Below are 27128 nucleotides of genomic sequence, written 5' to 3'. Positions count from 1 at the left end.
TTTACCGCACCGTTGTGACGAAAAGAGAGCTGAGCCGGAAGGCAAAGGTGAGGTGGTTCGGGCATCTAGTAAGGATGCCCCCTGGGAGCCTCCCTAGGGAGGTGTTCCAGGCACGACCAGCTGGGAGGAGACCACGGGGAAGACCCAGGACTAGGTGGAGAGATTATATCTCCACACTGGCCTGGGAACGCCTCGTGATCCCCCAGTCAGAGCTGGTTAATGTGGCCCGGGAAAAGGGAAGTTTGGGGTCCCTTGCTGGAGCTGTAGCCCCCGCGACCTGATCCCGGAGAAACGATTGAAGTTGATCGATGAGTGAGTGGAGACAAAACTATGCAGATTGTTCAAAAACTGGTATATATGCATTTTAAAAACAAATAAAAAAACAGTGTGGTCAATTTAACAATAAAAAGTGGTAAGGTTGTTAAGACAATTATTAAAAAAAAGATTAGTTCTACAATTTACTATATGAATCTGATTGCATTTGATTTAAGAAAGCAATTCAGTCCCATATCAAAGGCGGGTTGTTATCAGCTGAGTGCTGCAGGGCAGACCTGCAGTGATGCAGTCCATTCTCTCAGTGACTGTAACACAATGCAGTCACCGCTGTGTGTGCATTATGTCCATTGAAGCTTCTCTTGAGCCTGCCTCCTGCAGTATTTCTCTGCCAGCTTGCCCTCTGTGTAATTGGAACGAATGGTTTATTAATACGTTTTGATACCAATCAGGTCAAACGACCTTGGCAGTGTGGAGAAGGAGAGGCTGGTGGCAGCACCGGATTGTACATTAAGGGGGTGGCAGCAGGCATTACTCTCAGCCACTGTATGCTGATCTCAGACCTGCAGCACAGTTAATAACGTGGAGGCGACACACTTTCCATCACTCCTAATAGAGATATTGTCATAGTCCTGCCAGTGCCAGGGCCTGCACCGCCGATGGGAAATAGATGGCGCCTGCAATCTTAATCTCTCTTTCCGTTCGTCTGCGTAGGGATGACTTCTCTTATACTAATGTCTGGCCACTCACCCCCCAAGTCACATTTACTTCTTAACAATGAATAAAATTATCATTAGGGTGACGCAATGCACAATTTAATAACTGCACTTTTATCAGATTTTGCTTGTTAAGAGTTTGGACCTAAGGATGTCCAGCCTGTTCTCATTCCCAGGGCCTCAGATACCGAGGCTTTGTCACGCCGTCGGCGTTCGATACCACCGAACAAGGCACCCTTTAGTGTCTATGATGGTATGAAACCAACCCGTTCTCAGTCCCAACTCGTCAAATACCGCCATTTGGTAAGTGCCCCTTGGTATCGGAAACCAACACACGGAGGCACCCTTTATGTGACGAACCGGGCTTTCAACTAACTCCAATGTAAACCTACGAAGCAAGTGACGTAGTATTAATAGCGTGAGAGTCCGTTCATTTTGGTAGAAGGGTCAAACAAACACAAGATTTTCAACCAGGAGACCGGTGTTCATGTCCCGTGTGAAACTAAAAGTAACGTTGAATTATTTTGTCTTGTCAGTTGTTAGTCACGTGACTCGTCGGTATCATCAGTCCCATGAATCATTAATCAGTCAACGTCAACCTTGACCGTTTCCTAACCCTAACTTATTGATTGTGTTGTCTAAACCTAATTTCCTGTGAAAACGGAAGTTTATTTTGAAAATACACTATGCATGTAACCAGCGTATATTGACACGCTGTCCTTAGTCCATCCAAAAGTAACGCAAGAGGGGTATCCGTGCGCTGGTTTCCAGTGCTGAGGGGCACTGACCAAGCAGCAGTATTTGTCGAGTTGGGAGTAAAAATGTGTTGATGAAACACACCGGGCGTTCCATTAACTACAATGTAAACCCACCCGCGGCAACAGTGTGGTGACGTAGTTTAAAGAGTGAAAAGATATACACAGTGTCCTAGAACATGCAGTGACTTGGAGAGCTCCATGAATGAATATAGTACAGAGTTTTAATTGTGGATTATGACTATTATTTACAAATTACCACACGTTTCTTAAACTTTCCCGGTCTAAAATAAATATAAATGATATTTATAATGAAATGAAATGGCCATTAAAAGGCAAACACTATGTGGAAAGAAAGGGCTGACAGCAGCAGCTGCAGCAGCAGAAACGCAGCTAACCCGCAGCTGAAATGCAGCTGGTGTGAACGCCCTACACATGAATCACGCAGCCATCACGCCACGCAGCCGCCACATGCTCCTGACGTTCCTGGTGTGTCCGGGCTGTTAGAACTGGAGAGTATTTCTTCATTGACAGAAGAGCAAAGAACGACACTGAGGGCTTTTCTCACTGGAAATGAAAATCAAAAGATGTTTTCGCTCCTCTCCTGACTGGCTTCGGTAAGAGTTTGATTGACAGGTGGTTCATCCAATCACCAGCCAAGTATTTTTTTTGTATTGCTGGCCCAGTTTCCAAACACCTTCCAATGACTGTTTCTCAGATGGTTCAACACATTCTCATCATCACGTCTCTGTCCTTCAGGAAGATGTGTCAATAAAGTCTGTTTAGCACATTTAGATTTTCCCAGTCTTTACAGTGTAATCTATATATTTTAATGAAACAGTAGCTCCTGTTTCCACAGCCCTCTCCTGCCTCAGCTCATGCAGACCACAGGAGAGAAGGGATTGGTTTTCAGCATGTGTATTCATTGGCTCTATTTATCAGGAAGGCAGCAGAGTTAAATATTTTGTTAGAGGAACATTAGACCTCTGTGCCATGCTCATAAAGCCAGAGTCAATTGTGTTTAATAGTAGCTTTATTCTCTCTAAATAATCATTTGGCTTTTTATTGCTGCAAATCAGGCTGAGAGCTCAGGGAGCCTTGCAACTCAATCACTTCATTGTTCCCCTGCACGTCCTTAAACACTGCTGTGGTCTGCAATGGCTTTGTTTCCTGTTTTACTAGGCAGCTGTATGTCCACTGCTTCTCCTCTTTACGTTATACTGTACAACGCTCTGATAGAATATGGAGAGATTGTAAGGTTTAACAATGAAGTGACCAGTTTATTGAAATTGTAAGAACTGTCATACTAGCTTGTCGGCTTAGAGGTTAAATAACGCTCCAACTTATGCTAAATGTTGTCGAGGAAAAAGTGTCATGTCCATTTTCAAAGGGGTCCCTTTGACCTCTGACCTCCAGATATGTGAATGTAAATGGGTTCTATGGGTACCCACGAGTCTCCCCTTTACATACATGCCCACTTTATGATAATCACATGCAGTTTGGGGCAAGTCATAGTCAAGTCAGCACACTGACACACTGACAGCTGTTGTTGTCAATATACAGAGAAATGCACACAGCCCATATTCAGAAATTGTGTGTTTGAAACAAGCCGTTAGGATTTCTGTCCATTTGTGATGTCACAAATCTACAATATTTAGACCATTACACGGTTTTAAATGTAAACATCCTAAATATGTCCCAGTTTATTTCCTGTTGCAGTGTATGTAAATAACATCAGCAGACAGGAAGTACATATGGACCCAAACTATTGCGTAGCAACACAATTTCGTTGCAATTCCGTTGAAATGCACTAAAATGGAGCGTTTGTCGACCATGACATATTAGCTTAATAACTATAATAACACATAACTATGCAGTTTGGGCAAGTCATAGTCAAGTGACACACTGACACACTGACAGCTGTTGTTGCCTGTTTGGCTGCAGTTTGCCATGTTATGATTTGTGTATATTATTTATGCTAAATGCAGTACCTGTGAGGGTTTCTGGACAATATCTTTCATTGTTTTGTGTTGTTAATTGATTTCCAGTAATAAATATATACATACATTTGCATAAAACAGCATATTTGTCCACTCCCATGTTGATAAGAGTATTAAATACTCTCCCTTTAAGGTACATTTAACAGATAAAAAATGTGATTAATCTGCGATCAATCGTAATTTTACAAATTACTCAGTATTGTGTAAAGGGGTCTTAAATTTTCTTTATTCAGTAGACGTGTGTGTGTGTGTGTGTGTGTGTGTGTGTGTGTGTGTGTGTGTGATTACATGTGTCTGCAGTGTGTTGAATGATATTTGCTTCCCTTGCTGCAGTGTGGTCAGCATCCCATCTGTAACTAAATCCACAGCAGAAGTTCTGACATATTGTCTGGCTAATGCCAGTTTGATGAAAGAATCGTATCTGTTCTGAACTCCATCATACAATCAAACAGGACAGGAACAGAGGACTTTAAACTTCTTTCACAGAGACAGAAAATAGAAACAGCTGTTTAGCCAAGTACAGCTAGCGAGGCGACCGATCACCTTCCAAATTCAAATCCGATTTGAAACACAAACCAAACAATAGAACACTCCTATAGTCTTATCAAGACTCTTGTTTGCCTTTGTTCAGAGCAGACCCCTTTGGCAGTTCACTTGCCACACTGCACATTCTCTTCACCAACAAAGGCCTGTTTGTTTGTCAAGCTGATCTCCTCTACCCGTCTCCATCACAGCCAGGGGGCCACCGGTGTCACGTTAAGTTAGTCTGTCTTCTGCTGATCACTTCTCTGTCTGAGGCCCCCTTGTCATCTTCTCACGCCAGCTACAACTGATTTCTGGATTAAAATTCAGTTACATGGCATTTGTGATTCAACAGATCGAGGGGTTTGTGCTGTGATGATCCAATGCACTGTGATGCATAGAGAGAGGCCGGTCCTTAACCTCTGTGGATATAGGGCTCTTTCACATCAACATGTCTCAGGCTGGCAGATAAAGTTGTTCCACATTAACTTGTTAAAACGCTTTTAATATTACAAATTAATACTGCAAATTATAAACAGGTCTGTCAAAGTTAACGCGATAATAACAAGTTAAAGGTCCCATATTGTAAAAATTTAGATTTTCATGTATTTTATATTATAAAGCAGGTTTAAGTGCTATATAAATACTGTTAAACTATCAAAACGCTCAATATACAGAGAAACACACAGCCCGTATTCAGAAATTGTGCGTTTGAAACAAGGATTTATGATTTATGGCTATTTGTGATGTCACAAATCTACAATATTTAGACAATTACACCTTTTTAAACGTAAACATGTTTAAAACGAACCTAAATGTGTCCCAGTATATTTCCTGTTGCAGTGTATGTAAATAACATCAGCTGACAGGAAGTAAACATGGACCCAAACTGTTGCTTAGCAACACAATTTCGTTGCAATTCCGTTGAAATGCACTAAAACGGAGTGTTTCAGACAGAGGCTAAATACAGGTATATTCAGGCAGACAGTATATGAGGAAAATAAAGTATTTTTTGAACATTACAGTGTAGGGACCTCACGAGACAAAGAGCCTTGGCCTACATGGGAAACCAGAAGCCTGATCACAGCAGGGGACCCAACGGTCAAGCTCATGAAATCTCGCGTCTTCACGCGAGATCTCAGTTGAATCCAAATGGGAGCAGCCCCATTGGATGAGGCTAACAGGAAACGTGGGCTCTTTCCCGGAGAAACGCCCACTATCTCAAGAGATAAAAGCACGCTACCTGAGTAGCTCGTCCCTCTTCTCCAATTTTCTCCCTTTTTCCACTGCAACGCTACCCAACGCTTCAGCGTTCACCTAAGACCGAGCCACATTTTCTGACCTCGCTGGACGAGTTAAGATAATGTTGTGTCCATCAGACTTGATCCACATCCCTGCAGAAGGAAGACTACAGCCCGGCTTCACCAAGGAAGCCGAGGACAACCGCTCTTCATCAAAGGAAACGAGCGCACCGCCCTTCCTTCATTTCTGGCTGTTTTCCCCTCCGCTGCCACCCGGAGGTCCAGCCTGCCGTTCATCAGCTGACGAGCTCCATAACGGCCCGTTATTGTCCGAGCCAGCACGAAGCCGCCGGACCAATTAACGAAGATCCACCCCACTATCACTCCGAAGAAGCGATTCAAGTAAGAGGCTTGTGTCTGGGCAGAGACTAGTGAGATTGTATATTCCAATAAGTTAATAACTATTGTTGATTTATACTAAACGTACGGACCGCCGAGTCCGTCTGTTTGCTTTGTTTATCTAACTTGCTTTGCTTTGCTTTGCTTGTTTATTTTGCTTTGTTTACTATTGCTGACCGTCTGATTACTGTGTGCTCCTTGTGTTAGCTCCTGCTAAACGTGAAGGTCTGTAGCTGTAGTTTATTATTGAAAGACCAGTGCACGGCTGGCTAACGTGAGTTTGCCTGCCGAGCATCTGAGTGATAATAACCCAGCTAGTACATCTCTCGTGCGGCAGTTAGGATTCCTGCTGCTGCGGTGTTTACTGTTTTGACTGTGATACTGTTTCAAGGCGCCCCCGCCTTTCTTTCCCTCCACTTCTACCACATACAAACAAACACTTTGCCGACACGCGGGACTTAAACCTCCCGTTCGTACCAGTCGGTAATTTCCGTGGCGCTACCGCCACCAGAGCAACTCCTCCCTCGTGACGGTGACGCCGCCTCGGGGTTTCCCTTGCTCCTCCCACACACGCACACACGTAGATACGCCTCCTCACGTTCCCACCTTACTGATCACGCGGGACTTTCACATCCGTTTGGGCGTGATCTGTAACGTTCGAGCAACCCCTCCCTCGCGTGACGTCACCACGTCCACCGCGGGTGTCCTTTGCTCCTCCCTACACCGCACACACACATAGACACGCCTCCTCACATAGGCTCACCTCATTACCTTACAGGTCACGTGGGAGTCACACCCCGTTTGTGCGTGATCTGTACGTTCGAGCAAACCCCCCCCCCTCGCGTGACGTAACCACTTGCGTGGTGACGTCCACTTAGGGTGTCCTTTGCTCCTCCCACACCACACATATACACATTTGCATTCACACACACATCTCTCTCTCTTACACACACATCTCCCTCTCTCCCGCACACACCTTTCCTTTTGCCTTTGTGTTTTGTTTAATTCTAGTTTAGTGCTTAGAGCTGCATTGTAGAATATCCGTTTGTTTATTAAAAGTGTTGTTAATTAGTAATTACTGCTGTAATAACTGTTGATTTAGATTAATGTTGTTAGAGTGTTTATTGTTGATTAAGATCACTGTATTTAAATAAATGGTCTTATTTTAAATAGCAGTTGTCTGTGTTTATTGTGCATTCCTATTGTAATAACGGCTGGTTATGAGAGTCAGTGCTCGGATTCACCCTTCACCGTTCATCTCCTAAGTGTAAAGTAGTGCTTAAATACTGGCATTTGGAGTGAACAATCCCTTTATGAGACTGGATTAACGTTTTGGTTATTGGTCCCTGATTCCAGGGTGGTGCCCCGTTCATTATTAATGTTGATTAATAATTCTTATTAATAATAATAATTCTATGAATATTATTTATTAAATTAGCTAATAACCAAACCTGTTCCATTTGTAAATCCCTTACAACAGCATGTAAACATGTTCTAGTATGAACCTGAAAATGAGCATGATATGGGACCTTTAAAGCAAATTTGTTTTAATGCCACTAATTTCTTTAACGCATTACCCCAACTTATGATTTTTAGGTTGTAGCAGTCTCAGTTTTAAAGCTAGAGTGAAGACAACGGTATCATATGAAACTACAAAACCTAATGAATCCATCCGACCAACCATGACATACTAGCTTAATAACTATAATAAAACATAACTATGCAGTTTGGGGGCAAGTCATAGTCAAGTCAGCACACTGACGGCTGTTATTGTCTGTTGGGCTGGCGTTTGCCATGTTATAATTTGAGCATATTGTTTTATGCTAAATGCAGTACCTGTCAGGGTTTCTGGACAATATCTGTCATTGTTTTGTGTTGTTAATTGATTTCCAATAATAAATATATACATACATTTGTCTAAGGCCAGAAAATCTGGGACTGATGCTGATTGGCTCCTTTTTAGACAACTGCGTAACTGCTGCACTTCTTTTATCAGAAGGGTCAAATCTGAATTTCATCTTGCAGCCACCACAGAAAATCTAAATAATCCCAGAAAAATCTGGAAAGCAGTAAAATCTCTCTCACCCTCTGAAATACACAATGGGTTACCGAAATGTATTATGAAGGACTCTGTTGTTGTATCTCATAAGTCTGCCATGCTGGAATGTTTCAATGAGCACTTCCAAGCTTCCGGTTCCTTGTTTGAGCGCCAATGTCCCCCAGATACCTTAGTCATCACTAACCTTATGCATTCCTCAGTATTTTGTCCCAAAACTGCTGTTGGGAGTGAGCCTTTTTGTTTTACTCCCTTTTCTCTTGCCGATGTGCACAGAGCTCTCGTTACATTGGACCCTCTTAAACATCCTGGTCCTGACAGCCTGGAACCTTACTTTTTACGAGCAGTTTACACAACAGAAGTGCTCGCCATCCAATCGCTGAAAAATGCAGTTCTTGCAGAAATCTCCAGATGTCAAATGTTTTTGATCCCAAATCACAGCATGGCGTTTTCTATGGTGTTCCTCAAGGTCTTGGTGTCTTAATGTGGTATTTTGGAGGAATTATTGATCATTTTTATCAATTCTCAAGTGGTAAAAAAATTGTTAAATTTAGCACCAAATCTGTGTAACAAATGGTATCAACCCAAAAGTTGCTGCAACTACTTATGAGACATAATAGAGCATGGGGATGGCCATCATATACTTCTATCATAATGTTATGAGCCCTTATACACTTTCACAATTTATTTTAATTCATGAATTAATTCATGTTATTTCTGATTTATGACTAGAACAACCTGACACACAGTGCTGAGCTGCATCTCAAATTAATCTTCAGGTTCTCAGCTTTCAGATGATGTACACCACTTCTATGTGACATCTACTGCTGACCTGTTATCTCCCCCTAAACATCCTCTGTCCTCTACCCTTCTGAAATAAAAAAGGAGGCATGGTAAATGGTTAATGTGACGCAGCTACACAAATATTAACTTTCATTGACAGTAGCTTAAAAGCGAACGAAAATACAGTAGTATTTCTGTTAAAAAGAATAACTGAGAGCAGCAGAGGGGTGAGTATGACATGTCTCTGATGTTGTACTGATGGAATATAAGTAAATATAGGTCTTGAAACATTGCCTTCTTTTTTAGTTTGGAGGGAAATAAAATGCTGGTTGGTCCATTGAACTTCAAGTAGTAAAATTGTTTCTTGTAAAACAAGAGTCTCAGGAGCTCGCAAACTCATTTGCATCTTTATTCTCCGCACCCTTAATTGTGAGCCTATGTGTAGTATTATAATCACATACTGTACTCAGCAAAGCTCCTTAAAGAGCATATTTATGCAGCGCTTCATTTTACTCCGAGACAGAAAGAAAAGGCACTGTGAGGAAGGCTGCTGAATAACGGCAGCACCAGCCAGCCTCGGGGTAATTTTATTCACACTTTGCATTAGAGGCACCTCTAGTGTTTTACTAATTTCACTGTTGAGTGACCTGCTTGTAGTAACCCATTTGTTTCTGGGGCAGCACCCCGTGATGCTGCTTTTTACTGGAACAAATACTGGGAACTGTATTAGAATGAGACCTTACAGTTTTTCTTGAGCTAAACCTTCAGTGCCAGTGAGTTTCTCTGGTGACGTCAGTGCCACTCTGCCAAAAGTTATATTTATTTAAAGGGGACATATCATGCTCATTTCCAGCTTCATACTTGTGTTTTACGTTTCTACTAGAACATGTTTACATGCTTTAATGTTCAAAAAAACACATTCTTCTCATCCTGTGTGTCTTAATATACCTGTATTCACCCTCTGTCTGAAACGCTCCGTTTCAGCTCCTGTCTCTTTAAGACCCCCTCCTGAAAAGACCAGTCTGCTCTGATTGAATTGAGAGAAAAACATGGTGCACCTTTGTTAAAGGTAGTTCTCAAGCTGTGGGCTGTACTTCAGTGGTTCTCTACCAGGGGTCTGGGGACCCCCCAGGGTCCTTGAAGGAGTTCCCTTCTGATATGCAGTCTATGATATACACCGATCAGCCATAACATCATGACCACTGACAGGTGAAATGAATAACATTGATTATCTCGTTACAATGGCACCTGGCAATGGGTGGGATACTGTATATTAGACATCAAGTGAACATTTTGAACTTTGTGTTGGAAGCAGAAAAAATGGGCCAGTGTAAGGATGTGAGCGACTTTGACGAGGGCCAAATAGTGCTGGCTAGACGACTGGGTCAGAGCATCTCCAGAACTGCAGCTCTTGTGGGATGTTCCCGGTCTGCAGTGGTCAGGACCTACCAAAAGTGGTCCAAGGAAGGAGAACCGGTGAACCGGCGACAGGGTCAGACCCGAGGCTCATTGATGCACATGGGGAGCGAAGGCTGGCCCGTGTTGTCTGATCCAATAGAAGAGCTACTGGAGCTCAAACTGCTGAAAAAGTTAATGCTGGTTCCGATAGAAAGGTGTCAGAACACACAGTGAGGAGCAGTTTGTTGCGTATGGGGCTGCGTAGCCGCAGACCGGTCAGGGTGGCCATGCTGACCTAATGTTATGGCTGATCGGTGTATACTCTATGTTGAAACAATAAATTCTGAAATATACTTGAGTGAGGTAATTTTTAGTTGTAGGTAAACATTGACCTAAGATGGACTACTGAATTCAGTTTGTTGAATGTTTTTAAATTTTTTTTATTGAATCTTTTAAACTTGAATTGCTTTATTATTAATCCTAATAAACAGTTATCTGAATACGAATGCAAAGTCTGTAGGCAATGGGACAAGATTTTGTTACCCGAAGCGTTCTGGTTTCCATTTGTAGTCCAAGTAGTATTGACCAATTGTCGTCTGACGACGATTTAGCATTTCATTGGTTTAAAATCAGCATGTAAACTGGCTACTTGTGAAACAATCCCATTCTAGACGTTGTCTCTCAACTCCAACCCAATTTTCATGCGGATTGTAAACAATCACCGAACCCCTGAAATATCGTCCGTTGCCCCCAGAGGCTAAATCGTCATCTGTCTGATAGCCGATGGGTTGTGAGATTGCTTTATTATACATGTTGTAGGGACCTCACGAGACAAAGAGCCTTGGCCTACATGGGAAACCAGAGACCTGATCACAGCAGGGGACCTAACTGCCCAGCTCTTGAAATTTCGCATCTACATGCGAAATTTCATTTTGAACCCAAACAAGGGCTCCCATTGGATGAGGCTAACAGGAAATGTGGGGTCTTTCTGGTGAAACGGCCACTATCTCACAGGAGATAAAAGCACGCTCACCTGAATCTCATTCCCTTTCCACTGCAACTTCACGTTGCTACAGGAGGTACCCAACGCTGACGCGTTCACCTTAAGACTCGAGCCACAATTTCCTGACCTCGCTGGACGAGTTTAAGAAATTGTTGTGTCCATCAGACTTTGATCCACATCCCTGCAGAAGGAAGAATACAGCCCGGCTTCACCAAGGAAGCCGAGGACAACCGTTCTTCATCAAAGGAAACGAGCGCACCGCCTTTTCCTTCATTTCTGGCTGCTTCCCCCTCCGCTGCCACACGGAGGTCCAGCCTGCCGTTCATCAGCTGACGAGCTCCATAACGGCCCGTTATTGTCCGAGCCAGCGCGACGCCGCCGGACCAATTAACGACGATATACTCCACTATCGCTCCGAAGAAGCGATTCAAGTAAGAGGCTTGTGTCTGGGCAGAGACTAGTGAAATTGTATATTCCAATAAGTTAATAACTATTGTTGATTTATACTAAACGTACGGACCGCCGAGTCCGTCTGTTTGCTTTGTTTATTTAACTTGCTTTGCTCTGCTTTGCTTGTTTATGTTGCTTTGTTTACTGTTGCTGACTGTCTGATTACTGTGTGCTCCTTGTGTTAGCTCCTGCTAAACGTGAAGATCTGTAGCTGTAGTTTATTATTAAAAGACCAGTGCACGGCTGACAAACGTGAGTTTGCCGACCGAGCATCTGAGTAATAATAATCCAGCTATTACATCTCTCGCAGTTAGGATTCCTGCTGCTGCGGTGTTTACTGTTTTGACTGTGATACTGTTTTAAGGCGCTCCCCGCCTTTCTTTTCCTCCACTTCTACCACATACAAACAAACACTTTGCCGACACGTGGGACTTAAACCTCCCGTTCGTACGCAGTCGGTAATTTCCGTGGCGCTTCCGCCACCAGAGCAATTCCTCCCTCGTGACGTAACCACTTACGTGGTGACGCCGCCTCGGGGTTTCCCTTGCTCCTCCCACACACGTAGATACGCCTCCTCACGTTCCCACCTTACTGATCACGCGGGACTTTCACATCCCGTTTGGGCGTGGTCTGTAACGTTCGAGCAACCCCTCCGTCGCGTGACGTAACCGTCCACCGCGGGCGTCCTTTGCTCCTCCCACACCGCACACACATAGACACGCCTCCTCACATAGGCTCACCCCATTACCTTACAGGACACGTGGGGTTCACACCCCCGTTCGTGCGTGATCTGTAACGTTCGAGCAACCCCTCCCTCACGTGACGTAGCCACTTACGTGGTGACGCCACCTCGAGCGTCCTTTGCTCCTCCTCCACACACACACTCCCATTTCACACCTCCTCTCATACTCACACACACACACACACACACACACACATCCTCTCTCTCTCACTTTGTGTTTTGTTTAATTCTAGTTTAGTGCTTAGAGCTGCATTGTAGAACATCCATTTGTTTATTAAAAGTGTTGTTAATTAGTAATTACTGCTGTAATAACTATTGATTTAGATTGATGTTGTTAGAGTGTTTATTGTTGATTGAGATCACTATATTTAAATAAATGGTCTTATTTTAAATAGCAGGTGTCTGTGTTTGTTGTGCATTCATATTGTAATAGCGGCTGGTTATGAGAGTTAGTGCTCGGATTCACCCTTCACCGTTCATCTCCTAAATGTAAAGTAGTGATTAAATACTGGCATTTGGAGTGAACAATCCCCTTATGAGACTGGATTAACGTTTTGGTTATTGGTCCCTGATTCCAGGGTGGTGCCCCGTTCATTATTAATGTTGATTAATAATTCTTATTAATAATAATAATTCTATGAATATTATTATTAAATTAGCTAATAACCAAACCTGTTCCATTTGTAAATCCCTTACAATGTGGACATATCATTTCATAGGTAGAATATGTTTAAAGTGGTTCATCGGCTTTAAATGAACTGTAATTGTAGTTGAAATGTCATGTTGTTCTGAACAGTTTTAAATTAGACTCCTAAATACCTCTTGAGTCATTGCTGACTTATTTCCTGTACATAATTGTACACTTCCTTAACATCAGCTTTGAATTTGCTGCTTAATTAATCACAGTCACGGCTCTTTGACCTTCTTGTGTGGGATTATTATGACTAAATCATCAGGTCTTACCAGGGTCAAGTGTGAAGATCAATATCAGTTTCATCAGCAGAGCAGAGATGCAAGACTGCAGTAAGACTGAACTGTTACTGTTACTCTAATATTAACCTCAACAGGGGCATCGTAGGTGAGCAGGAGCTGTTTGCAAAGACTAATCCATCCTCCTACACTCTACTCTTTGCTTGACTCTGGCAGAAATGTCCCCACCTTAATATCCAGTGAGTGCTGGGCTCCGAGGTGATTTAGTTACTGATTCCTTGTCAGAGTAATTTATGGTGCAGCCGTTGGTCCTCCAGGATCCACTCCTCCTCAGCACTGCAACAAATTACAACAAAGTTTTGCATTTCAGCCAAAGCAGGACTGGACTCGAACAAACTCCCCGTGGTCAGTGTGTGGCCATGCATTTTGAATATGGCGAATCAACTTTTATCAAGACAATAAGTTCCTTGTTTGTATTCATGAATGACAATCTTTGAGCCAGGCTATATGTCAGTCAGCGAGGCTAATAAAATGCCATGAGTTCACGTAGGTTGCATAATGTTTCGACACGTACATGCGTTACGTTACTCTGTCAGACCCTGTGTCATGTCCTGCCCCAATCCCACCACTGCAGACAATCAGAACCCCCCCTTACCACCACTACCATCCAACAATGACAACCCCCTTCCCTCTACCCCCACCTCAGCTGAAAACCTGGATTGCCCACCACCTCCACACCCCTCCTCCACGACTGTTGCAGAACAGGACCGCCCCCTCTCCATCACAGAGGCTGCTGTTCGCCGGACCCTCCTGCGTATCAACCCACGCAAAGCGGCCGGCCCAGACGGCATTCCTGGATGCGTCCTGAAGTCCTGCGCACACCAGTTGGCAGGGGTTTTCACAACAATTTTCAACCTGTCGCTCTCTCTACGGACTGTCCCAACCTGCTTCAAATCCACCACCATCATCCCCAAACAACAAAAAGTAACCATCTTAAACGACTGGCGCCCCATAACCCTCACCCCCATAATCAGCAAGTGTTTTGAGAAGCTGGTTAAATCCCTCATCTGCCCCATGCTTCCCCCCACACTCGACCCCCTACAATTTGCATACCGCCCAAACAGAGGCACAGAGGACGCCATCGCCCACGTACTACACACCGCCCTCTCCCACCTGGAAGGAAGGGCCACCTATGTGAGGATGCTGTTCGTGGATTACAGCTCAGCGTTCAACACCATAGTCCCCTCCAGGCTCGTCAGTAAGCTTAAGGATCTGGGCCTGAACACACCACTGTGTGACTGGATCCTGGACTTTCTGACGGGACGCCCCCAGGTGGTGAGAATCAACAACCTCACCTCGACTTCACTGACTCTAAGCACAGGAGCGCCTCAGGGCTGTGTTCTCAGCCCCCTCCTGTACTCCCTCTACACCCACGACTGTGTGTCAACAAGAGCTTCAAACACCATCGTGAAGTTTGGGGATGACACAGCAGTTGTGGGGTTGATCTCCCATGGCGACGAGACGGTTTACAGGGAGGAGGTGACCACCCTGGAACAGTGGTGTCAGAACAACCACCTCTCCCTGAACATCTCAAAGACCAAGGAGGTCATCGTGGATTACAGGAGGGGGGGTTACACTCACCCACCCAGTCACCATCAACGGCACAGCGGTGGAGAGGGTGGACACCTTTAAATACCTGGGTGTCAACATCCATAAGGACTTGACATGGGCCACCCACACCACCGCTGTAGTCAGGAAGACCCAGCAGAGACTGTACGCTCTGAGGCGACTCAAGACTTTTAGACTGAAACCGCAAATCCTCAGGGACTTCTACCGGGGCACCATAGAGAGCCTCCTGACAGGCTGCTTCACCACCTGGTACGGTAGCTGCACCAACGTGGACCGTAAGGCGCTGGAAAGGGTGGTGCGAGCTGCCCAGCCTGCAGGAGCTTTACACCCAGCAGTGCCTCAGGAAGTCCCTGAGGGTCATTAAGGACACGACACACCCCCACAACAACCTGTTCTCCCTCCTGCCCTCTGGTAGAAGATACAGGACCCCCAGGACTCACACCAGCAGACTAAGGAACAGTTTTTTCCCCCAGGCCATCAGACTTTTAAATCTATAATTAATTTGACACATTCTTACACAAAAATATATCTGATACTGTATATACTGTATATATTCTTAATACATATGTTCTTAATATGCCTGTATATGTTCTTAATATGCCCTTGTATAAAGTATTTCCTTTTATAATTGTAATGTAAATGTAAATGTAATATAATTTATTATTTTAATGGAGCTTCCCAGCAAAAAGTATTTCACACGTTTGTAACTGTACAACCGGCGTGACACTAAACATCTTGAATCTTGAATCTTGAATGGGAGGAGTGAGAGGGGGGGTACTCAGTTTGTTGCAATCTGCAACCACACCACTGGATGTCGTCACCTTACACACTGTACCTTTAACTAGATAGATAGGTAGATAGATAGATAGTAACTTTATTGATCCCGAGGGAAACTCAAGTAACTACGTAACAAACATACTTAATTTAACCCAAACCATGATGTTTTCCTAAACCTAACCACAGGCGCAGCTGCGTCTCTTGTAGGCGTCTGCGGTATGCATTTTGATGCCAGTCGGTAAAAATAAAAAAATGAAAAGTCATAAAGAATTTTTTTTTTGTCATAAAATAGACAAAGTAAACATGATTTAAAGAAATTTTCAAGAAATATTTTTTTGGGGTACAATGTAGCCGGGGGGAGAAGAGTTGTCTGGTTTGGGTACCTCAGAATTGCATCTCTGCTCTTTGCAGATGATGTGGTTCTGTGGGCTTCATCAGACCGTGAGCTTCAGCACTCACTGGGGTGGTTTGAAGCCGAGTGAGAAGCGATCTGTATGCCAAGTCTGAGGCCGTGGTTCTCAGTCGGAAAACGGTGGATTGATCCTCCGGGTGGGAAGTGAGTCTTTGCCCCAAGCGAGGGAGTTCAAGTATCTCGGGGTCTTGTTCAGGAGTGAGGGTAAAATGGAGCGGGAGATGGACAGGCGGTTCAGTGCAGCGTCGTCAGTTATGCAGGCGCTGTACCGGACCATTGTGCTGAAGAAGGAGCTGAACCGGAGGGCGGAGCTCTCGATTTACCGGTCCATCCACGTTCCAACGCATCACCTATGGTCATGAGCTTTGGGTAGTGACCAAAAGAATGAGATCACAGATACAAGCAGCAGAGAGGACTCACAAAGTGCACTGTTATAGTAGACTACAGTATAATAACCTGAACTTTATTTCAGCTAACATTCGCAAATTTTTCAAGGTTAATTTGTAGAGATAAAGAGAAAATGATGATGACTGTTATGCTTTTGAACAGTATATAAACCTAGATACACAATGCCAAAAAAAGTCATAGTGGGAATTCATAACAGTATTGTGTTATCTTTAACACATTTCTATTACTTAATTATCAAATAAAGTACATTAAACTAAAAAAAAGACGTTTTCAGACCAGTTTTGAAGAGAGAAATGAAAGAAAATAATGACACTTTACCATCTTTTACTATCTACCACATTACTTATTTTGCCAAAATATGATCACTTGTGTTATAGTTTAAAACATTATGATTTTCTGTCTGATTCCAAGCAAACTTACTAAAAACTAACGAAATGAGAGACTGGTTTTAGGTTTTTTTCACAGCTTTTGACTGATGTAATGCCTAACAAGTAGGGCACAGTTTGCACTAAACACCAGTTCTATTATCCTATTTGTGATTTTCATACATTTTCCATATACAGAAAAATCCCCTTACAAGCATTTCAACCACATTACCCTAACTGCTGTCATAGGTCAAGTTAGTTTCATTATTATCTACATATAATTAAAAGCATTTCAGTCGCAGTATGAAATACTTTGCATCAACAGCATTGAAAAGCAGACAGCCGGCTGCTGGGTATGTATGGTTCAGCCTTGGATGATGATTGGGGCGACAGCTACATCAGCGTTTGAAGAAAGAGCGATACATAGTGAGGCTGCGGGAGCAGACACAAGCACGTTAACACTTCCTGTTAATACAGGCGAATACAGGCATTATCTCAAATCTGCTTTGCTGTTTTCCGAGCCAGCCGTGGACGTGTGATGGTTCTGGGAATATGGAAACTGTTTTTTTATTCAGACACTAGTCACTGGTGAATACCTTTTTATTACTGTCCCCATGGCATGATCACATTCTCTGCTGTTTCACATACAGAAGACACTGAAGATCATGTCTGCAGGCATTCAAACAACATCAGCTGGCTGCACAAGACATGTTGTGATGGATGTATAAATGTAAAGCCTCATCCACGCTGGGAAGGTCAGCAGCGCGTGGCGGCTGTGTTAGCTGTTGTTCTTTATTTCGGTGTTAACAAGTTAGAGCAGCCACACTGCCTGCGTGAGACGTGCGTCAGACTTGTAAAGACTTGATTTTAAATCAACACTTCCTACTTTAATTTCAAAACAAAAGTCCTCAAGTTTTTTTTTTCTTTGGACAGAATTCCTTCATTTTTTAACACAAGGCTTTTATTCTGAAATATGTGCAGGAGAGTGCTGTGGAACATGCAGTGACTTGCACGGCTCCATGAATGAATAAAGTACAGGTTTAAATCAACACTTCCTGCTTTCATTTCGAAATAAAAGCCCTCAGGCAGCAGCAGAAACGCAGCAGGTAGCTGGTGTGAACAACCGACGCGTGAATCACGCAGCCGCCACGTGACGCAGCCGCCATGCGCTCCTGACGTTCCCAGCTTGGACGAAGCATTAGACTGGATGTGATTAATCTCTTCTGTTGATTTAGATTCAAGGGTGAAAGAACAACATCTCAACATCTACTGTATATAAGATAGTTGGTCCTGGTTATCACAGCACTGAATACAACTCAATTTATATCAGTCGTATGAAAAAGCATCACATTCACTGTCCATAAATGGGCTGCCTGGCTTTTAGAATTTTGGTGTCATCTATGGTGAGTCGCACTGCAAATTCTCTGCTGCGGAGACACTGTAGCTTATACTCTCTCACCCAGGTGCGCTCTCAGGCACCGAAATTTGGCACAGATTGATTTAACTTGAAACAGTACTTGGTATTACCGACGTAATTCAGTCAGTACCCTTAAAAGTAACGACTTCGGTACACAACCTTATTGGTCGTATGGGTCGGAGGACTTATTGAACAAAATAGGAAACCACTCATAAAAACATGGTCTAGAACTCCACAAGTGATGTGCACAGTAGCAATAAAACTAATGTGCAAAATGCTAAGTGAACCTGTAATTTATAATCCTTTCCCCCTCTCGTTGTGTTCACAGTGATTTAATATTTTGGGGGGGTCTTTATATTTTTGTACTCTTGCTGAATGTGATTACATTATATACCTGTAATATTGTATATCAGTCAGTTGGGGTCTGAAACACTGTTGAGATGCTGCAGCTGTAGCACAGTGAGGCTTTCCAAAATGGTGATTATCAAAGACTCGATCTGTCCCGGGATGGATGATCGCCCAAATGCTGCCCTTTATAGTCTCCTAATGAGCCACATCCCCATGTCAATAAACCCTCAAAATGACTCTCCATCCATCATCGGCTGGAGGTTAGCATACGCACACAGAAGTGAAGGTCGGCTTTTGTCTCAGACATCATGTTTGACTCTGACCTCCTCCGGTCTGAAAATAGATGAGCTAGCGGAGCTGCCACAACATTTGATGGGGTGAGGGAAAGATGACCTGACCCAGCCAGACTAACGGATATAGATGTCAGGCTACAGACTAATGGAGCAATTTAGAACCTGAAAGGCCTGTTTTTTTCCCAATAAAACAGTTATGTTAACCTGTCATCTGAGCAGTCTAAGCTAATATTGGAGCAAGCATTTAATTTCCTTTCCTTTACGGTACTCGTCTTTTTAAACCTGCACATATTTACAGTCAATCAAATGGTGTGTGGTCGGGGGATGTGGAGTACCAGAGTTTGGGGTATAGAGGACAGAGATGCTGAATTTTCTCCGGGGGAGCGCGTGGCGGCTGCATTACCTGTTGTTTTATATTTCGGCGTCTGTGTTAACAGGTTAGAGCAGCCACAAGTCACACGCTCTTCTAGAGAATAGAGGTCTCGCCCATTTTTGACCGAGCCGCGCGCGTTTCACAGCAACAACAGACAGTGAAAGTGATCTATTGACTGTATATTGACATCATACTAGCTACATTACTACAGTTTCAATGTCTAGACATCTGTAGAATATGTCAAGGAAAGTGATCTATTGACAGTATATTTACATCATACCAGCAAGATTACTGCAGTTCCGATGTCTATCTGTAGAATATGTTACGGAGATTAAAAAAAGGAAAGACTTATTTTTAAATCAACACTTCCTGCTTTCATTTTGAGATAAATGCCCTCAAGCGTTTTTTCTGTGGACAGAATTCCTTCATTTGTTAACACGAGGCTTTTATTCTGAAATATGTGCCGGACAGTGTTGTAGAACATGCAGTGACTTGGAGACCTCCATGAATGAATATAGTACAGCGTTTTAATTGTGGATTATTACTATTATTTACAACTTACTACACATTTCTTAACCTTTCAGTGTCTAAAATAAATATAAATGATATTTATAATGAAATGAAATGGCCATTAAAAGGCAAACTGTATGTAAAAAGAAAGGTACGCAGCTGAAATGCAGCTGGTGTGAATACCCTAAGCGTGAATTACGCAGCCACCACGCCACGCGCTCCTCACATTCCTGGTGTGTTCCGGGCTTAAGGTTAAGATCAAGTGAATGTGTATTTTAATGTATTTTTGACATGTAACTTAATTGTTTGTGTTCTAATCCAATTCAGGTGAACACGAACACAAGTCTCACACCAAAGAGAGGGCGACCATCTTCAGGCAACGGGAGCCCAGTGACACAAACGGTGACCAAGGAGCCCTTTGAATGCCCAGTAGAGACCATCCTCAGGTGAAGGGAGTCCACAAAATGGGGTGCCAGCCAAGAGGTCATCTGTAGACTACATCCAATGGATGTACGTGAGGACCTAATCGCCCATTTCAGAGGAAAAGAACTGTCCTGGGGACTATCATTGCAAATGAACATGAAAGACGAAATTCAGTTTGTAAATACAATTTTTCTTGTTTTTTTAATAAACTACTATTTATAAAAAATATGTAACTAAAAAATAAAAAATATGACTGTTGTGGGATAGTCATTCATGATATATACTGTTATGGGGCTAAATAAGCATCAATCCTGCAAATGAACCCTTTGAGTACAAATTCAGAAATTTGTACTCCAAGGGCCAAAGTTGCAATATTACAGCATTTCCTTAAAAACAGACTAAAACACAAAAATTCAAAAACCTCCTACATCTGAAAGGTGAATTTGTTTTTAAACATTTTCCTTTCCTATATTTGGGTTAATTAAGTCCTGTACATATTTTAAATACATAATTAAGTAATAGCTACTGTACATGGGAACAGAGGGGTCAACATGTTAACAGTCTTGTGAGTTAATCTGACTCTTTGATTTGACTGCAGTTAATACTAACTGATATGCATTCAAAACATACATGAATCAGTATTAAAACATGCTCAATAAACCCACAAATATAGCCTCTGACAGCTATAAGTAAAAAAGGAGGATATGACTAAAAGACATGTTTTAAACAAAGCAATGTGAGGAGATGGGAGAGAGTGGGGAAGCAAAAGTATTTCAGATAATAACCCACCATTGACTGTCTTGGAACTCTGTATTAGCATGACAGCATCAGACTGCTGAGATTTGATTAAAAGAGTCCCAAAACCTCATATAACCATCAATACATTTCATTCCAGGTTCAGCAAAGCTGCTATCGGTAATTTCAGCATTTTATTTCTGTTCTGCATGGAGCCAAACTGGATCTGGAAGAGAGAAAGACTGCAGTTTATCAATCACTCCTGTGACAGAAATCCATAACTCAGACGAGATACACTATGTGCACAATAGCATTAACCCAACCATGAAGATGCACTTTACTACATGTGTAACTTTGACTATGACACGTACAGTATACAGTTTAAATACTGATGTTTTCGCAATGTCATGGCACATCCTGTTCCTTTGAATTCATTGCCTTTGGCACCACCTTGTGACAGTTTGTTGTAACAATAGTGAGAACTGTAAAGTGTTTTCTCAGTGGTCAAATCAGATCATGTGACTCATACAGGTTAGAAGTCACCCAGGAAGAGTTTGTGCCTGTGAGAGCCTTTGCTTGTAAGTTTTGTTACTTTTTCTGTGTTTTGTGCAAATGTGCATATAAATAATTTGGAATTTAAAAGGGACTGTTTGTAACTTCTTACACTCTTATAAATCATTGTGGGTCGGTGTCACATGCGCGCTTGTGTGTGGCTATGCTGTTCCAACAAAAACTACACGGAAGCACCAAAACCACAAAGTTATATCTGGTGAAGCCCGTCTGTTAAACAGTGTTGACTCTTCCTGCTCCCGCCCCCCCGACCATGGTCAGAAGACACAGGGGAGACTGTAGCTTTGGTCTCCAGGACCGGAGTCTCTGCTGTACTCTGCTCCTCTAACCTCTGTCTGCTTGCCTTCACTCACACATCGCGCTCGTTCTCGCTCTTTCGCTCCACCTCTCACGTGCATGCGCGCACACTACATACTGCAGAAGAGTTAGTTTAGCTCTGAGAATATCTAGTGAATGGATGTTTGTGCAGAAATAACTGCTGCAGCTCCTCCAGACCAACAGAGGTTTCCCGTGTCTTGTGAAGTGACGGGGCTCCGCAGAGAGAAACGTTATCGTCTCCGACCAAAACTCCGGTGTCTCCTCTGTTCCCTCCGGCCGCGGTCGGGAGGCTGAGGCAGGAAAAGCCAACACTAGGATCAGCATTGATTCATGGAGAGACCTTTGTCTGGTCAGCTAACATTACTGCCAAGCAGCTGAAATATAGAGTGATATTGTGCTTTTAGCTGACGTGTGTCGCCTCACTGTTTTGAGCGATGCTCATTCATGTCTATGTAGAGCGAGCACAAGCGCCAGCAACAGGACGCCGACTTTCGTTGACTTCGGCCACAGGTGTCGCTGTTAACAAGCAATTTCTGATTCTGACATAGAGTCACTTTAATATATTTGGATTAAAGAAGAAACTACTTTGTGATCATTTAATTTGCTAAGGTTAGAAAACGCTAAGCTAAGCTAAATGTAGCTTTTTGTGGTAGCATGTGCATGGAGGATATTTGTAAGCAATGAAAATTAATTTGTGCTGCATTTTGAGAACTGTTTGCAACCAAAGAATTGTAACTTTGTATTTGTTTCAGTTTTACAAAGAAAAGAGGACAAAAAAGAAAACTGAGTAAAACACCCGAACTTTACTCCCCTGTCCGACTTTTTCTGAAACCTGTTGTTAGCTATCTGTCAGTTTGTAGTCTGTCCCTGATACATGTTCACTCTAAGCACAAACCTGCAAACCTCAACCTTGCCTTTGTCACAAGAGCCATAGGCCATTCGTTGCACTTGAGCTTGAGCATCTTTAAGAATCACCTTCCTTCAGGTTCTATCTTTCCTATTGCCAGTTGCTTCGGCTCTGAAGAGTTACCAGGTATTCAAGCCTCCATCTACTCCAGAAAGCATTGGCAAGATGTCTATGGAGCTCAAATCCTTGAAGTTGCTTGGAGGAGGAAGGGGGGCGGGGGGGGGGAGTGCTGACCTTTTGAGTGAGCATGGCTAGCGTCAACGAGAACGGTGTTTCTGGATCCGTTGAGATAGGACTAAGATGCCTTGAACTGATGATTCCTGTGACCTCTGCCATCAAGGTAGACAGCACATCATGTGTCAAGCAAGAGGGGGGCGGGTCTTCTGCAACATAGAATCCAGGATGCGTCTGGAGACACCTATCATCCGCTTCCAGGCTCCTCCTATGTGGGATGCATGAGGTGGAATGAAGACCCATGAACGTTAAGGTACTTCCTCACTCTGGGTTCACAGGAATCGGTTAGCAGGATTTCCAGCTCTTTACTGGAAGTAAATGGTAATTGGCCTTGCATTTATATAGCACCTTTCTAGTCTTCTGACCACTCAAAGCACTTCACACTACACTTCAGCATTCACCCATTCACCCACACATTCATACACTGATTGCAGAGGCTGCCATACAAGGAGCCAACCTGCCCATCAGGATCTGATCTAAATACTCATTCACACGCCGATGGCTCAGCCTTCGGGACAAATTTGGGGTTCAAGGACACTTCGACATGTGGAGTGAAGGAGCCGGGGATGGAACCGCCAAACTTCCAAATGGTGGACGACCCTCTACCTCTGAGCCAATCAGCTAAATGTTTATGGCAAGAGTGCACAAACAGGTGAAGAGAACAGCCTATCTCTTTCTTTGTGCCTGCCCTCCTTGCGTACGTCTTGCGACCACTGTCAAAGAGCCAGCCCGACATACGTGAACAGTGGTTCAGTGCTCAGGTGAGCACTTAAGTATCAAGTATCCCGCAGTGCAAACTGAACTGGCTTCAGTGAACACGCAACCCTGATGCTCAACTCGATTGTGGTAGTGCTACACGGACCTTTAGAGAAGACGGATAAGTTCCTGATGGTAGGGACCCTTAGTAGAAGTAGGGTGGGACGACCCCATAGTTTTGCCAGGTACGTCCTCCCCGTCATCTTTTCGTCCGAACCCCACTGAGACGCATGACAATCCCGCAGTTCCTTATGGTGAGCATAAAGCAACTCTTCCCGCTCTCCCTGGCCCGAAGGCTGAGACTGAGCGGGTGGAATGTTGGAGAGATGCGGGGGTTGCCAGCGACATAATGGTGTCTCTCTCTTCTCCTTTAACATCCCGACAACTTGTAGGCCGTACCGCAGTACAAGAACGTCCGGGGACCAGTGTCAAATCACTCCGAGCGGGAGTTTTGTGCAGTCAATGCAGAAAAAGGGGTCCAACAGGGCCGCTTCAGCGTGTCCCTGCCCCAGGCACCGGACACAGCGGGTGTGGGAGTCCCTCCTTGTCATGTAGGAACCGCATTCCAAACACCGCTTAAACTTTTCTTTGTCCATTGCTAGCATAAAACTTTCAACAAATCTAATGTAGCTAGCTAGCTTGCTGTTGGTCAAGGGCCTGCTTCCCAGCAGTGAGCTGAATAAGCAAGAGGAAGTTGTACAGTCTGCGATGGTATTTATACTACTGAGCAGGCTCAGTGACGTAGACCAGAGGGGCCCAATCGCAGCCTGTCATGGCCAAGTACAGACTTGGTTGGGTGGAAAGGGCTATCGCTTTATTCAGTGGATGCCGCTGGAGACAGACTCTCGTTCTCATTCGTAAAACCAGGGTTGCTTCGCGGAGGGGTCCCTCATCGCCCTGAAGGGGATTCTTTCACAACAAAGACCGCTAGCTGTACATTATCATGCTTATTACACAGCTACCTACTGAAGAAATCTATATTTTGACACAAAAACGGTCCACCAGAGTCCGACATCAGAACTGCGCCCATAGCAACGATCTGTTATACAGAAATTACAGACTGCAGAACGCCGCGATTGACCAATCAGAATCGAGTATTCAACATAGCCGTGTAATAATGACAGATATTGTCCAGAAACCCTCACAGGTACTGCATTTAGCATAAAACAATATGCTGAAATCATAACATGGCAAACTGCAGCCCAACAGGCAACAACAGCTGTCAGTGTGTCAGTGTGCTGACTTGACTATGACTTGCCCCCAAAAACTGCATGTGATTATCATAAAGTGGGCATGTCTGTAAAGGGGAGACTTGTGGGTACCCATAGAACCCATTTACATTCACATATCTGGAGGTCAGAGGTCAAGGAACCCCTTTGAAAATGGACATGACAGTTTTTCCTCGTCAAAATTTTGCGCAAGTTCGGAGCGTTATTAAACCTCCTTCACAACAAGCTAGTATGAAATGGTTGGTACCGATGGATTAATTAGGTTTTGTAGTTTCATATGATAAAAAAGGCAAATTGCGTTTATGTCTTAAAGAAATTAGTGGCATTAAAACAAATTTGCGTTAACGCGTTATCAACTTTAATAGCCCTGAAAAATACATTGACGTGTGAATTAATCGCATGAAAAAGCAGAGCTGTTTTCTATAATCTTACAACAGTGTCTGTAACCCCAGTTAGACCCCAAGAGAATGTTCCACTGCGTCGCTGCATTGACTCAGTAATCCCTACACTTTCCCAATTGTGTGAACATTAAAGCGGTGCAGAGCTCCCTGCACTCTAAGCAATAACCCGGAGTGTAGCGTCTGGAGTGTGTCCAGTGTGGTCGTTCACAAGCCATCATGCTGGCGGGACCTTCCAAACATTCACTGCAGTCAGCAGGAAGACTGAAAACCTCTGTGGTGATCAACTTCCTCTCTTTATTTTATTGAAGTCCTTGATTTTTTTATTTGTGTGTGTGTGTACAAATCTTATTTTATTGGGGCAGTTTTCAAGTTAAACCAACGATGCAGCACATTATCAATGTACCTTTCAAATAAAACAGAGTTGTGAAAAGTTTATTGTGTATTAGGCAGCAAAGTATGCATTTTAGTGCATCATTGTGTGCTGCAATAATACATTGTAGCTAAAAGGCGGTGCTGTGTATACCGGAGAGATTTTCAAAAAGGTTTTCATTCAAGCCAGAGCAGGCAGACCTACACCGCGTCCCTTCGCTGCCCATGTAAACCAATTGAGCAGCTCACACCGGACGCGACGCCACAGAGCTCCACGGCCAGCTCATGATCTTCAGCGATATTTTTCGCCGTCTGGTCTATTTTTTCCGCATGCCATGAATGAACCCGGCAAGAAAACACACTGCTAATCTACTATAAACCATAGGCACAGTTTGAACTTTAAGTTTGGGGGTTTAGAGGGAATGTGATTTGTACAACGCAGAGAGGTTTAATGTATTGGGACGTGTGTAGCTACATATTACACTCTCCAAACAGCATGCGACGCGAGTGAGCGTCAGAGACGAAATCAGTTTGATTGCATTGTTTTCTATTGGAATGAACTAACTGGCCACGAGCGACGAAGCGCTGCGCAGCGCTATAAACCACATCCAAAGACTACAGTTAATACAAAACGCTGCTGCCAGGCTTTTAACTGTACCAAGAGAAGTGACCACATCACACCAATCCTTGCTGCCCTTCACTGGTTACCTGTGAGTTTTAGAATTGATTTTAAGATTTTACTGCTTGTTTTTAAAGCCTTGAATGGTCTGGCTCCTGCCTATATCGGTGATTTGCTGACTCCCTATGAGCCTTATCGATGACTGAGATCCTCTGGCAGGGCTCTACTAACAGTTCCTATATCCAAACTTATCAATAAAGGTGACCAACCGGGCTTTTGTAGTCCGGGCCCCTCAGCTGTGGAACTCCCTGCCTGAGGATCTCAGGCAGGCAAATTCAGCGTCTTCCTTTAAATCTCTTCTTAAGACTCACTTTTATATTATGGCTTTTTCTTTACTGATGGTGCACTTTTGTAACTATTTATATGATTATATTTTGTATTTATATGATTTTATTTTGTTTAGATTTTAAGTTCTGGGTGTTAATTTTTATCATGCTTTTATTAGAAAGCATTTTGTAACCTTGTTTTGAAAGGTGCTATATAAATAAAATTATCATTATTATTATTATTATATAAATTATATATGTGAAATAAATGATCAGATTCTGATAAATTATAAAATATACATCCCACGAACACCTTTGCCTTCTCTCCCTGCTGTTCTGCCAGAGTTTTGATTCCTCCGATTCACTCCCTCCAATCACATTTCAATATCCATCCATAATATTCATTAGAATCATCTTAGTGTCACTGCTGTTTGTGATCGT

The 27128-nt window shown here is 43.4% G+C and overlaps 1 long non-coding RNA gene across 1 annotated transcript in view; it reads left to right on the top strand.

Annotated features, from left to right (window-relative positions):
• Positions 1–3341: 3341 nt before the first annotated feature.
• LOC141783408 (uncharacterized) overlaps positions 3342–27128 on the top strand; it is a 395872-nt gene continuing 372085 nt past the window's right edge. The window contains exon 1 of the long non-coding RNA XR_012597264.1: positions 3342–3468. This is a non-coding gene — a long non-coding RNA (uncharacterized LOC141783408). The remainder of the gene's footprint in view (positions 3469–27128) is intronic.

Source organism: Sebastes fasciatus, chromosome 15 (genome assembly GCF_043250625.1).
Source record: "Sebastes fasciatus isolate fSebFas1 chromosome 15, fSebFas1.pri, whole genome shotgun sequence".
NCBI lineage: Eukaryota > Metazoa > Chordata > Actinopteri > Perciformes > Sebastidae > Sebastes > Sebastes fasciatus.
The sequence above is the reverse complement of the archived record's forward strand: the minus strand, read 5'-3'. Positions and strand labels throughout refer to the sequence as shown.